Source organism: Prionailurus bengalensis, chromosome A3 (genome assembly GCF_016509475.1).
Source record: "Prionailurus bengalensis isolate Pbe53 chromosome A3, Fcat_Pben_1.1_paternal_pri, whole genome shotgun sequence".
Classification (NCBI taxonomy): Eukaryota; Metazoa; Chordata; class Mammalia; order Carnivora; family Felidae; genus Prionailurus; species Prionailurus bengalensis.
Window position 1 is genome coordinate 43171175 of NC_057354.1, and position 9793 is coordinate 43180967.

Below are 9793 nucleotides of genomic sequence, written 5' to 3' on the forward strand. Positions count from 1 at the left end.
AAAAAAAGGGATGAATGAATAAATGAATGTGTCCAAGAGATCTTCTGGGAATAGAGTTGCTAACCTGTTGGTACCAGAAGAAGGATGCATTTGTGATGCTTTAAGAGTTCCACCTTGCCAGACCGGGTGGTGGCACTCGGTGACATGGGAATGAATAGCCCAAAATGAGAAGGAGACACTGAGTTTAACTTTGGTCTAGGGGACCCCAGGTGGTTGTGAGGTCAGGCAGGTTGGGATATGGGGTGGAAAGTTGGAAATGTGAGATTCAGAGCTCATGAGGGTAGGTAGGAAACAAGAGAAATAGGGCCTGTAGTCAGTGGTAATAGGGGATAGAAGAAGCAATGGGGTTAAATGAGAGAAGAGAACCAATTATGCACCCTGAAAGGAAGAAGGGGTCAGACTGAGAGGTAGGAGAAGATGTGGGGGTGCCACAGGGAGAATTCCAAGAAGGAAGGCAGGTCACGTTCACAGAGGCCGAGTGAACAAGATGAAAACTGACAGGATTTGGTGATGACCACGTGAGAGCAATCTCAGAGGGGTGCAGTTTCCAGGTCAATGGGAGGCTGAGGAGGGTCAATCGCTCCTTCAAGAAGGAGCACGGGGGTAATTCAGAGAGTGCATTTGATGGTGAGGAAGGGGGGAGGAAGAGGAGAAAAAAGGGATGGGTACAAGAATGGATGGAGGATATTCTGGGATGGACAAAAGTTGCTGGCCTAAAAGCTCAGACTTAGCAAACCCACCCTGAATATTCTATTCCCTGCTTTGCCCCAACTCTCCCATCAGCGGGACAAGAGGAGCTGAGGAAGGAAGAGACTTGGGAAGAGAACACATTTGGGACTCTTGAACCTGCCCCCAACCTTGGGCTTGTCCCAACTGTTGAGAGAAGCTTTAAAGGCAAGGCTAAGTGGGAACTAAGGCAGCTGGGAGGGCTTCTGGATGGCGCACAGAGCACCCCGCTCTCCCCTTTTCTCTAAGATTAGAACTCAGTGCAGCCTTGTTGTAGATGGCATTTTCCAAAAACAGCTGCAGCACTGTCTCCCACCACACATGCTCGTCTCCAGGGTGGCTTTGATGCTCTCTCCTTGAGAGGTGGGGTCTGTATCCCTTCACCTTGAACCCGGTGGGCCTTTATGACCTCTCAACTGGTAGAGTCTGGCAGAAATGAGGTTGGGTGACCTCATCCTCACGGTTGGGCCTCACAGTTGAACAGAGCCACGTGGCTCTCCCAGGTTTCTCTCTCTTGGGACACGTGTCTTTGAAGCCCTGAGCCACGATATAGTACATCCATTTATCCTAAAGCCACCACAAAGAGGTACCCTCAGCCCAGCCTCAGCTGAGCTCTCAGGCCACACTTCTCACTATGATGACTCTTGACTGTGGTCTGTCTTGTTCTCTGGAGGGTTTCAAAAGACGCTGCCCCATCGCTCCTGCTGTGCATTCTCTAGGAAAGCTGACTTTATCACCCCATATACACCGTGCCCAAGACCCAGAGTAAGCAATAAGCAAGCTGGCCCCTGGAGTATCCACCCTGAGCAGGTCCTAGTGGTGGTGGGCACAGGTCACCTGCCCAGCTCCCAGATCCCCAACCACTCCACTCCAGGAAACATGGAAAATCCAGAGACCATCCCAGCCCCAGCTGTACTCCAGGAAGAAGCTGGGCAGGCAGCCCAGAATTACACAAAATGGACTTTGGGCTGATTGCCCAAGCTGGACTAACGCCTCCACCTTCTTAGAAAGGGCACTCTTCTTGGAACCAAGGCCACAGCTTGTCACGAAAGCCAGACGTTGGCAGAACGGGACTGATGGGGCAGGAAAGGCCCCTTGGGGTAGATGAGGCACATCCCTGATGCCTCCCCCAGTCTGCCAATCAGGGGAGGGGAAGGAGACCCTCAGGTGCACAGAATACAGATAATCCACATTGTTACAGGCTGCCCGGCTGCTTCTGAGAATGGACTTTAAGATATTTGGGACTCATCCTCCACCACCTCGCCCTCAGCAGTGACATAGTTTGGAAGCGTAATGAGATGGTGCTCCTCGAGGCAAAACTGAGAAGTCAGAACCAGGAAAGAATGACTTCATATCCTGTACTTGTGTTAGGATACATGTAACCCGTACCTCTGCGGCATTTAAGGTAGGATTTGACTGATTACGTAAATCGCTTTATTCTCAATTATCCATTTGTCAATATCTATTCATGGAGCATCTACTGTGTGTCAAACACCATAAGAAAAAGACATCTTTTCATAAATAAATAGGTGTGTGGACAGGCAAAGGACACCTCTAGAACAGTGGTTCTCAACCAGGGTCCCCAGGGACATTTGTCAATGCCTGTGGACATTTTTGACATTTGTAGGCAGAGGCCAGGGTCTCTGCTAAATATCCTACAATGCACAGGACAGCCCCCACTGAACAGAGGATCATTTGGTCTGTACTGACCTTCTCACTGAGTGCATGTAATACCTATTTTTTTTTTTCAAAGAATAACTGTGCCTCAGGTTGGCCCTAAGTATTTGCTGGTCTTCTCCGGACTGTAGAGAGAGAAACTTGAAGAGGAGGGCAAACCAAGGACTGCACAATGCCTGGTGCCTATAGCCAGTGAGCCCATCTAGCCTCCTTTAAACCAGGGTTTCTCAGCATCGGCACCACTGACATTATAAACCAGATCATTTTGTCTTGTGGGAGCTGTCCTGCGCACTGTAGAATGTTTAGCAACTTCTACCCCGGCTTCTACCTACTAGATGCCAGTGGTGCCCTCCCCCCTCCACCCCCGTCATGGCAAATAAAAATTTTCCTGATATTTCCAAATGTTCCATGGGGGCAAACTCACCCCTGGTTGGGAACCACTGTGCTAGAACCACCCTGTGCAAATCCAAACACAAAGAAGTTTCCATTCACCGACCTCTCGAACTTACAGTCCAGCTGAATCCTCAACTCAACAAATAACCACACAAACAGGCCCAAGGACATAAAGAGAGCGGACGGTATGCAGAGCAAAGGGTTGGGGGAATGCAAGCTGCCTGTGGGAAGGGCTGCTCACAGATCTCTGGGGGTGGAAAGGGGCCTCAGGGCTCCTCTGAACCATCGGCTCATTTCACAGAGGAGGAAATAGGGCAGGAGGCGATGCGGCCAAAGTCACACAGTGAATGATGGCCAGGTGAGGCTGAGATGACTCTATCCCCTGTAGCATCCCACGATGTCCCTGGGGGATTTTCCTTGTTCTTCACTCGCTGGCTCCGTGGGTGGTCCGGAGTCTCCTGGTACACCCCGTTTGAAAGTGATCACTATGATGGCACATAACCAGTATCATGTGTTTGGGGTATTCACGCTGTCTTTCTAGATAAGCAATATCTCAGCTGTTCTCAGCTGCACAGCAGCAGGCTCCCATGGGAACCAGCTTGTTTGTGGACCCACAGAGGTGTCTCCCGGGGGGGGGGGGGGGCGGGGGAGGATTGCGCCAGCAGCTGGCTGGAGCAGACCCAGGAAATGTCCTCCGTCACTGTGGCTGTGCCCCCTTCTGCAGCCACACGCAGCTGAGACCTAGGGAACCCCAGTTTGTGACAAAACTCTCTGACTTCTCCACAGAAGAGAGCAGCAGAAAGGAATGGCATGAGAACCAAAATCCTCCTTGTTTCAACTTCTTGTAAAAGGCAGGTCAGGGGGCACCTGGGTGGCTCAGTCGGTTGAGCATCTGACTTTGGCTCGGGTCATGATCTCACAGTTCGTGGGTTCGAGTCCTGCGTGGGGCTCTGTGCTGACAGCTTGGAGACTGGAGCCTGCTTTGGATGCTGTGTCTCCCTCTCTCTCCTCCCCTCCGCTCGTGCGCTCTCTCTCTCTCTCTCAAAAATAAATAAACATTAAAAAGCAGGTCAGGTTGAGCCTGGCCTTGGGCAATGAAATCAACAAAGCCCATTCGTCTCTTCTTTCCTTCTGGTGTGAAAAGCTGGTTGCCTTCCCATAGTTAAAAACCCAGGCTTTGGAGCCCAACTGCCTGGCTTTGTAACCCCATTCTCCTACTTCCTGGTTGTGTGATCTCAGACAAACTACTTAATCTCTCTGAGCTTGAGTAACTGCATTGATACAATAGACGTAATAACAGTGACCTCTTCATAGTAACATTATAGTCAGCTGAGATAAAAACGTGTGATGTTCTTAGCACGTTGGCCATCTCATGGTAGCTAAGAGGGACATGATTTCTGCTGCTATTATTTTATTATTAATTATAAATATAATAATAAGTACCTTACCATGGCTCGTGAGCTGATACATAGAGCCTGATACTAATTTTCACAAATGAATTCCAGTTTGGGGTCAAAAGCGTTGGAAAACTAATGTGAAATCTTATCATTCCTCCAAAATTCCATATTGGAAAATAAAAGGGTCTTTTAAAAACATCCGAATGGTGCTGTAGCTTGTCTGAACAGCTAAGACATGATGGCCCTATTCTTGGTTTCGGCTCTTTTCCAGCTGTAGTGTTTTTCTCATTGATCAGAGAGAAATCCCCAAGGTCTGGCAAAGGAAGCTTTTAATTGCTCTGGATGGACCGATTTCTGGCATAGCTGCTCAAGCATATAATTGAGTAAGAGAGAGAGAGAGAATGAATCACTTTAGATTATTTTGAGATAAATATACAGTCAGACCTCCCCATTTCTGACCAGACCTAAAAGATACCCCAGAACCGGGCTCAGCTCTCACAAGCTCTGGGGAACAAGAACACAAAGCAGGAAGTGCATTCTCCTGATCTTTAACAATATAATAATGGGTGAGAGTAACCATCGCTATCCTTTATCATTTGTGCTTGCTGTAGGTTGGATTTCCCCAGGAGCGGCCCCTGACACAAGCATTCCAGTCAATCTAGTTTATCTGGAGGGAATCTGGGAAGCTCTGGGCAGGGAATGGGAAAGTGACATAGAGAACGCAAGTCAGACAGGAGAGGATATGCTATGAAGCAGGTGACCACCGGGGCACGTGGTGCTTAATCCCCATGGGAACTGTGGGGGCCGGTGCAGAACTCGCGCTTTGAACATCCTCTCCTTCAAGGGATGAGGGAGCTGTGGGATTTATACCCCAAGTCCCCTTGGTCCTTGGGTGAGGGCTGCTCCTGGAAGGTGTTTATTCCGGCCATCACCAGTGCAGGCAGCCAGAGGAAGCCCCCCCACCCCCCGCCCTGGGGCAGAGTCACAAGGAGTATCAGGGCCTTCTGGAAAGCGGGTGCTGCCGGGGACAATAAAAGACAATCCCCACATACCATGATCCCCCCATTTCCCCACTCAAAATATCCAAAGGCATTATGACCTAGTTGATATGTAATCTTTTTAAAAGTAGATGAAATATCTGTTTCTAACGATTGATTATTTATGGTACATGCCTACAATCACATGTGATAATATGTTAACTTAGTGCTGTCTTCACCCTGGGCCCCTGACTCCATATCTTGCCAGCTCTTCCAACTCATCTTGGTGCTCAGGGTCCTCATCATCATCAAAGCCACCTTCTGAGTCATTGGAGTGTCTGAGTGCATCTTCTACCCTCCCCTCTCAGTTCTGGCGATACAGCATTTTTGGAATCTGGAGGATGCTTTGGGTGGCATTTTCATCCCAAGCCGGGAGAGCCTCTTTGCATAACATTGGGGCAGCTGTTGTTCCATTCATCCCAGAGGTGTCAGTGTGCTATCTCCATAAAGTAACCACTGATGGTGGCTTTCTTACTGTCCTTGGTTACACTCCCTTTGCAAAGCTATGACGCCACCCCCTTGGGGACTGGGTCTTACCTGCTTTTTATCAATTTCTTCAGATGACCTTAGTGAGCGGCCAGAGTGACCACCAAGAGGGGTTGTTTCAGGTGACGTGTCTCACCCAAACAGCACCTGCCTGTTCACAATAAAGTAATGGAGAGCACCCCGCACCAGGAAAGACTGTGCGAGGTAATTTTTGAAAATAAAGAACTTCCTGGGGCACCTGGCTGGCTCAGTTGGTTAAGTGTCCAACTCTTGATCTCCACTCAGGTCTTGATATTGGAGTTATGAGTTCAAGTCCTGTGTTGGGCTCCATGCTGGGTGTGGAGCCTTGTAAGAAAAGAGGGCAAAAGCGAAAGGGAAAGGGAAAAGGAAAGGAAGGGAAGGGAAGGGAAGGGAAGGGAAGAGAAAGGGGAGAGGAGAGGAGAGGAGAGGAGAGGAGAGGAGAGGAGAGGAGAGGAGAGGAGAGGAGGAGGGGAGGGAAGGGGAGAAGGGAAGGGAAGGGAAGGGAAGGGAAGGGAAGGGAAGGGAAGGGAGAAGAGCTTCTTATCCCAGGGATCATCTGGGGAGTAGGGAACTTCATGGTGTATCCAAAATAGTGGTCGTGATGGTTATACACATAAACTCATATAATCTTCACAACCACCCCACAAGGTAGACTCTCATGTCATTCTCATGTCACAGATGGAGACACTGAGGCCCTGAGTGGTTCAGAGAGCAGTGGAGTGACAGCCGTGGATGTGGACACAGCAGGTGCATGCTCTCCCCATCACCACACTGCCAGCTGACAGGTGAGCATAGCCATGTCCACGTGGGTACCTGGTAGACTCCCTTACCCATCAAGAAACCCTGGGGGAGGGGCGGGGCGCCTGGGTGGCTCAGTCGGTTGAGCATCTGACTTCGGCTCAGGTCATGATCTCACAGTTCGTGGGTTCAAGCCTGGCATCGGGCTCTGTGCTGACAGCTCAGCACCTGGAGCCTGCTTTGGATGCTGTGTGTCCCTCTCTCTCTGCCCCTCCCCTGCTCATGCTCTCGCTCACTCTCTCTCTAAAAAATAAATAAACTTTAAAAAGAGAAGAAAACCTGGGGAGGGGGGGAGCCTCAGCTCACCCAGCAGTGTGGCGGGGTCCTCTCTCTCCTGCCCCTGGTCTTCCCAAGCTAGGAAAGCAAGAGACAACCTCCAGCCCTCCAGCTGAAAACCTCTGTGAGGAAACGCAAAGATCGTTCTCTGTATGCAGGGATCTGGGGCTCCTTCCAAAAATGAGGCCCAAGACCATTTCAGATGGGCAAGCAAGCGTCTGCAAGCGTTTTAAAAAAAGGACAAAACAGAAAAACCTCAACTCCCCGTTTCCTTTCTCTCTTGCTGGTCAGTCAGTCACACTTGGGGTATTTGCTGACTGACCGAGCAGAACTGGAGAGGACAGTAAGGAAGAGGAGGAATTCAGCACGGTGTCCTAGGAAGACTGACGGCCTTGGAGCCACACAGGGCTGAGTTCAATACCCTTCCCTCCGCACCCCCGCCTCAGCCAACGGCCCTGTGAACACTACCGTGCCACACACTGTGGAAAATTAAAGGATGGTAGAGAAAGAGAATCATCACCGAATGCAAAGAGAGAGAAAGACAAAAACACGTAAAACCACAATAATCGGGGCACCTGGGTGGCTCAGTTGGTTGAGCATCTGCCTCTTGATTTCGTCTCAGCTCATGATCTCATGGTTTGTGGGATCAAGCCCCGAGTCAGCCTCCACGCTGAGCATGGAGCCTTCTTGGGATTCTCTGTCTCCCACTGTCTCTGCCCCTCCCCCACCAATAAATAAATAAACTTAAAAAAAAAAAAAACCCACACAGTAATCATAATAGCCCTGCATGCACTTTATGTGTGCACTGTGTTTGGGACAGGCCTTCTTGTCATCAGCATTTTACAGATGAGGAAACTGAGTCTCTGACACATGAAGGAATTTTCCCAAAGTCACATTGAAAAGGCAGTGGGGCGATTTGAACCCAAGTCTCACTGGAAGCAGAAGAGAGAAGGGAGGGATGGTGAGGGCCCTGGGGGGCTGCATGGCATAGACTGGGTCCCTCGAGTTGGGGGTGGGGAGGTGCCTGGATGGAGAAAAGAAAGTCATTTCGGCAGTGATGGGGAGCCAGACACCTGGCTTCCTGCCCTTGCCCAGGCAGGGTCCTCTCTGCCAAACCCCAAGAGCGTCCCTTGGGTGACAGATGGTATGCCTGTCTGCCCGAACTCCTCCTCCTCACCACACTGGAGAGCAGTCCGGTCCAGGCTGGGCACCAACAGCCGGGTCACGTGGAGGAGAGCCCTCGTCTCACCAAGCCTGGGGGTCGAGGGTGCCCGCTGGCCACATTTGCGCCCCTGGGTCCCGGGTAGAATCTCCCACCTTCTGGAAACCAAGATGTGAGATGAGCTAAGAGCAAGAAACCAGAGAGAAAGAACAGCGCCCCAGTAAAGAGAAGACAGGGACCCGTTCTCCCCCAAAGAGCCTGTGAGAGGGGGCACCTTGGAGCCACAGGCTGCTGACTTCCCACGCAAAGCCGTGGGTATCCCAGCGGACCTGGAGGTCTCACTGGAAGGCCGCCTTTGGCCTTGCTCTCACATCTCTTCACAGCTGTGATGTGCAGAGTTCTCAAGGGCAGGGTTTCAATTTTGCAAATGGACCTTCAGAAAATTGTGCCTCCCGGCTCCCTGCGGCCAGCCACGTCAGCAAAACATACCCCTGAAGAGCGGTCTGCGGCCAGCAAAGCGGGGAAGCGGCCCAGAAGCCGACTCGGGATGCTCTGTTTTAAATTAGCCGACGGCCGTGCCCTCCCACTGGTGACAGTAACCAGATTTGGGGGTAAGCAGGACTGCCCCGTCTTATGAACATCTGAAGGACAGTCCCCAAACCATACCATGACACTCGGACCATCTTCCAGGCCACACGGCACCTCCAGCTCCTGGGGCTCAGTGTCCTTGGGAGGAAAATGAGAAGATCACGCGAGGTGGCTTCTGTGACCCTGTTCACTTTGGACAGTCTCTAATTCCAGTGTTTCCCTCTGCCTCTTTGGTAATGTCTCCACGAGATCTGCTAGGCCAGGCCCCTTGGAGATCCCCTCACTATCTAAAAAAAGGAACACGTGTACTTTGTGGTAATGGCACTAATGGAACTCACAATGTGATTTCAAGTAGACATTTGGCATTCTTTGGCAGCTGTTTTCCTATTTGGGGGAGAGGGACGCTCCCCACCATGGGGAGCGTCCCTGCCTCCTATTCCGGCAAAGGCATAGATAGGTTTTTGCCCAGACACTTGGATAATGCTGGCCAGGACTTCAGATGTTGAGCCAGAGATGGAAACACTCAGGAGCCATTTAGCATTCATTTCATGGTGGCGGCAGCTTGCGGCTGAGGTCATGGCCAGGGGCCACCAGCAGTGACGTCCAGAAGTGGCAGTGTCCAGAGATGGTTTCCAGGCCAGCCCATCCCGTGCCTTTGCCTGTAGTCCTGCCACCAAGCTACCCTCAGCCCCGCTCCGTTTTCTAAGCCCACAACTGTGGGCTCTCTGTAAATTCTACAAGCCATCTAATAACCTCCAGTATATTCTTTTCTTCGTTGTTAAAGTTAGCTACTGTTGATTTCTGTTGCTTGCTCCCAATTCTGACTGATACAATGTGTCAAACCATTCTTTTTTAACTTGAGTTAAAAAATGACAAAGAATAATTTTAGGGAAAACAGGATAAAATTATGACTCTCATAAAAGTATAAAGATTTTATGTAACTCGTTCATTAATGAGGGATGGAGTTGAGGTCTTCTAACGGGCTCAAAGGAGATTTCTAAGAACCACACACATACAAATAAGCAGCATGCTGACGTGACCTTACAAATAGATGCAGAAGTCTATCCCCAGGGCAACCGTCAGTTGAGTTCCACTAGACGCTACTAATTTGTATTTCTATGAACACAAATCATTGGCATCATTGTCTGTTTTCGATGACTTACAGGGTCGTAAAAATAGCTTTTCAAAGACAATGAAAGACAGAGACAACCTGGAAGGGTGCCCTAGACAGG

General features: G+C 50.3%; 1 long non-coding RNA gene across 1 annotated transcript; it reads left to right on the forward strand.

The window, feature by feature from the left end:
* Positions 1-1759: 1759 nt before the first annotated feature.
* Positions 1760-7392, forward strand: LOC122466962. Its single transcript, XR_006292800.1, has 4 exons — positions 1760-2131; positions 5791-5920; positions 6416-6522; positions 7103-7392. It is a non-coding gene; the product is annotated as an uncharacterized LOC122466962 (long non-coding RNA).
* Positions 7393-9793: the final 2401 nt, after the last annotated feature.